Source organism: Cucurbita pepo, unplaced genomic scaffold, assembly GCF_002806865.2.
Source record: "Cucurbita pepo subsp. pepo cultivar mu-cu-16 unplaced genomic scaffold, ASM280686v2 Cp4.1_scaffold000248, whole genome shotgun sequence".
NCBI lineage: Eukaryota > Viridiplantae > Streptophyta > Magnoliopsida > Cucurbitales > Cucurbitaceae > Cucurbita > Cucurbita pepo.
The window spans coordinates 7,837-12,777 of record NW_019646500.1 but is presented as its reverse complement, the minus strand read 5'-3'; the positions used below and the strand labels follow the sequence as shown (position 1 = coordinate 12,777).

The 4,941-nt window shown below is 35.8% G+C and overlaps 1 pseudogene; it reads left to right on the top strand.

Annotated features, from left to right (window-relative positions):
- Positions 1 to 1,807: 1,807 nt before the first annotated feature.
- Positions 1,808 to 3,770, top strand: LOC111784621 (annotated as a pseudogene).
- Positions 3,771 to 4,941: the final 1,171 nt, after the last annotated feature.

The window sequence follows — 4,941 nt, the reverse complement described above, 5'->3', positions numbered from 1 at the left end:
AAGGCTTCATGCGTTCCAAGAAGCGTAGTCTGAAATCCTGCATTCAGTGCTTGCCCTATGTTACAACATCAATACCTATGCCCAAGACTTCATGCATTCCAAGCAGCATAATCTGAATACTTACAGCGTATTTTGAGTCAAGAACATGTTGTACCATGGGAGGACTTAGGATTTTTTCTTGAGTTTTTGAGTTTTAGGACCTTGGTCCCTTATCCTTTAGTGGTACCTACCATTCTTCTTGCTTTGGTAGTTGTAGAGCTTGTAGTGTATTGTTCTTGGTTCTCAATCTTCTAAGTTTCTAATGTTCATAATTCCTTGAGGCATAAGTTGTAGCATGCATTCGTAAACATATGAATCTATTGTAATAACAAGCATGAGTTGTTCTAGAAGGTCATAGATTCATAATGAATTTCTTAGAGGGTTGTAGAAGGGTCTTTAGTCTTGAGGTGTTTCCCTTAGGTGTTTCTTTCGTCCTAACTTGCTTTAGGTTCCAAGCTTTACCCTACGTCAAAATCCTTCTAATGCAATATCGCATTATCATATAGTTGTTTTGATTATCAATCATGACCAAAATAAGTTAACAAATTTTCATATTATAATTTATGCCGATAGGTAATTAACATCGTCTATATGTCACTCGTACTAATCATATCAAGCTTTTTTAAAAAAAAAATCCCACGGAAACAACATATCAAAAACATTTATTTATTTCAATATTAAAATCAAACTTTGAAATTTATGGATAGATGGATGTTTTACCTGGCAAATTGTAGCAAATATCATAATTATCGGTTTTATAGTTGAACATACAGACATTTTTCTCACTCATATGCCACGTACATAGACTACTTTCACAATTATATCTATCTCTCTTATCTATGTAGACATTGAAGTAATGAAACGAGCCAGGCCATTGGAAGGAACAGTAAAATAATGTCGTGCCCCATAAGTTTGGACGGAAACTGAAGACGTAGCTAGCCCAAGGTGTCAGCTTGTGGACTCCCAAGTCATCATTGCCAGATTTGCAGTGAACAATGAGCTGATTTTTAGATTTTAGAGCATTCGTTATCTTGACCATAATTTTTGGGTTTTGGATGAATGATCCTTCGATGGTAGTGAATTGGTTAGCAAAGAACAAAGAAATTAAGAGAGAAAGTGCAAGTGTTGAAAATAAACTCATATTCTTGAAATGGGAGAGGAAAAGAGAATGGTATGAACACGTCTGTGTTTGATTTGTTTCAGTTTTTATAGTTGAAAAAGAGTGTAACGGATGAAAAGAGTTGATTGGTAATAACCCAAAAATATATAAGTAAACGAACCTATTTGTTTCTATTTCTAATTCTTTCTTTTCTTTTTCTATATGGTTTTGTGATAAGTAGTTTGTTGAGTATTCTAGGGCCGGAGTTGTGTGAGAGTTGGTAAGGGAAGGAATTAGTTATTATTAATTAATTCTTTTTTATTATTTTTTTTACTAGTGTTACATTGTTTATAATAAAAATAGAAGGGTGTTATTTTTTAAATTAAAAAATATATGATTGAAACTCATTCATTTTGAATTAAAAATGTAAAAGTATAATATGGAAATCAATTTTAGAGGAAATAGACATNAAAAAAAACAAAAAAAACAACCCAACAAAAGAAAAACTATTTAATTCCATATTTTAATTCCTAATTCATGATTCTAAGATATGCATAGGACCATAGTGAGCATTATACATGTCAAGCATTCACTAATCTCATTCCATAGTCTTCCCGTTCTCTTGCCCATTTTTCTAAAAACTCTTTTGTAACATTTATCTTGGGATCAATGGTCGTGTCTGTCAAGATCCTGTCTCTTACTGTCGCAACTTTAGATGTGATATTCTTTATATTAGGAGTCGTAGCTGAGAACAAGAAGGTAAGCTTATGTTCATAAATTGTTAAAGATCATGTGTTTGTTTATATTGATGTCAGTTAGTGTAACGCCCCTAATTTTCTCTAACCGAATTAGCAACGTTACCTTGTACTTGTATAACGAAAGAACGAGAGTTTATGTAAGATAGTCTCAATAATGACAATACGTTCATTATTATAAGTAGTTCATACTTGGCGGAAAACAACAACGACAGCCTAACCTAGAAATAATCAACAAATAACTAGAAGAAATAATTGCAATAACTATCATCCGAGAGAGTCCAAACAAGATGCCTACGACACTACAAACCCTCCTTAAGACTTCCATGGCCTTCGCAACGTTCACCGTTAGCCGTACATGGGGGCCTTGCCTTTACCTGAAAATATGGGTAGCACGTGGCTTGAGTATTATATAAAATGCCCAATATGTCGCCCCACTGTTGGGGTTAAGCATATAATCAAACATTATGATACATGGGATCGCATACAATACACATACGTAAGCACAAGTGTCAAAAGAAAGAAAACGAGAGAGGGGACTGTCTTCCATTCCTTCCCATGGCCTTAGGCCCTTGCTTTTCCCGGGCAGGGTGGATGCATGGTACTTTCCCACGCATGGCCATCGTGCATGACTGTGGGCCCACCAGGCGAGCTCGCATGCGAACTCCCTGGGCCTAGCTTGGTCAGATACGTATGACATACAATATCGGACACCACGGAAACTAGGAGGGCTTGCATGATATCATAGCGAACATAATAACGAATGTACGCGTCCGTACCATCATTAGTGTAACGAGAAGAGTTTGAAGATGAACGACTATAATAGTATGAAGATGAACGACAAGAAGAGTCTGAAGATGAACGACAAGATGCTTTGGTTGATGATGCACCTATCAGAGGAGAAGCTTTCAATGATCGAGAAAAACAGAACCAGGGAGTTGGTTGATCGACCTCCAAACAGAAAGATCATCGGAGTAAGATAGGTGGTGTTCAGGAAAAAGCTTGGAGTTCACAACATCTAAACAAGGAGGGTTAAAGATCACGTGGTTTGTTTAGATTGCTATCAATTAGTGTTTTATTAAATCTCCTTATAGCTAGAAGTTGATTTAGTTTTTGATTTGTTTACATGTTTGTTACCCGATTTTCAGCCGATTTTTAAGTAGATTTTCTAAATATCTTTTTGTATTCTCTCTGTATATTGAGCATTCTTGCTCTTCATAATAAAATCTTCTTATGGCAGACTACATTTGGAACTCCCATCCTAGGCAAAGGCACTTTTATCTGTCAGTATCCAGAGGACCCAACTGTGGCGNAGGCACTTTTATCTGTCAGTATCCAGAGGACCCAACTGTGGCGTTCGGATATCTTTCCCTTGCGTTTTTTCTTGCTTCTTCAATTGCAGGATACTTCTCTTTGTTCTATCTTTGCCAACGAAAAAAATCCGTTTCTCAAGGTGCCTTTTTTAAGAGCACAATTTTTTATAGTTTCTTCAACATTGCCCTGTAACTTCTCTTTCCAAATCACATCCTTTACTCTTAACTGTTACCTAAAAAGTGGTTTGGAAACGTTATCAATCAAGCTACCTCTGTGTTTGCAGGTTCACTATTGGATTGACTATAACTTTGCTCGTACNTAACTTTGCTCGTATGGCCTACGGTCACCGAGCAAATTCACTTGACTCGCAACGTCCATCCCAATCTTGAGACAGCATGCCCGACCGCTATGACTGGTCTTCGGGGTGGGGGTGCATTTCTATCCCTTGATTTATCCCTCTTCTAGTTGGTTGCCCTAATGTTGGCTGGAATGCTCGAGAGGACTACTTTGATGAAATAGAGGAAAACGGAGACAGTGCTGAGGCTCTTAAGAACAGCGCATGAATTTCTTTCTTCGGGGAGAATAATAATAATTGACTATTAAGTAAGGACTCAATTGTGAATATGGTATTCCAAGGAATGTTCATAAGTAAAATTATAGCATAATTGTACGAGTTTTTATTTTCACTTTTGATTAACAAATGACAGCAATTTTCATTTTCAACCTCGATATAACTCAATCTCAACTCTTTTAGAGTAGTGGTAACCTACAATAGTTGTAAAAAAAGAGATTATTTGGTAGTTTTGAACCGAGTAATATGGCATAAATTAATATGTAGCACTTTCCTTAAGGTCGGGATCTAAAATTCACATAGTCAATTGTACTCGAGTGTAAGGAGAACACCTGCTAATGCAAACCAAGTAAGTGACCTTACTAACGGTTTGGTTAAAAGTTGGTGTTCGTACCATGACATGTGCCTCGTGGTTCTATACGTGATATATGCTTGATACGTGTGAAATGTTTACGGAACAATGTGACTATGGTGTCTGTATGAAACGATATGACTAAGATATCTTTATGAAATGATATGACTGGGATATGTTTATGAAACGATATGACTAGGATACGTTTAGGAAACGACATGACTAGGATATGTTTATGAAACAATATGGCTAGAATATGTTTATGAAACGATAAGACTAGGATACATTTAGAAAATGACATGACTATGATATGTTTATGAAACGATATGACTAGGATATGTGTATGAAATGGTATGACTAAGATGTGTTTATGAAATGAGATGACGATGATATATTTATGAAATGATATGATAAGACTATGTCTATGAAATGACATGACTATGATACGTTTATGAAATGATATGACCATGATATGTTTATGAAAGAATATGACTAGGTTATGTTTATGTAACGATATGACTGTGCTGTATTTACAAAACAATATGACTATGATATGCTTACGAGATGATAAGTCCATGATATGTTCGTGATACAACGTGACTATGAGATGATACGTGAATGTTATGACACGTGATATGATGACGTACTGATGATATGATAAATGTTATTGTATAACACGTTTGGCGATATAGTACATGATATGCTGACGATATGATGTATGTATGATATGACACGATGCATGATATGAATGATATACGACAAAAATGTGTGGACATAATGCACAACCGCAATTTATGTAAGGAAACTATGA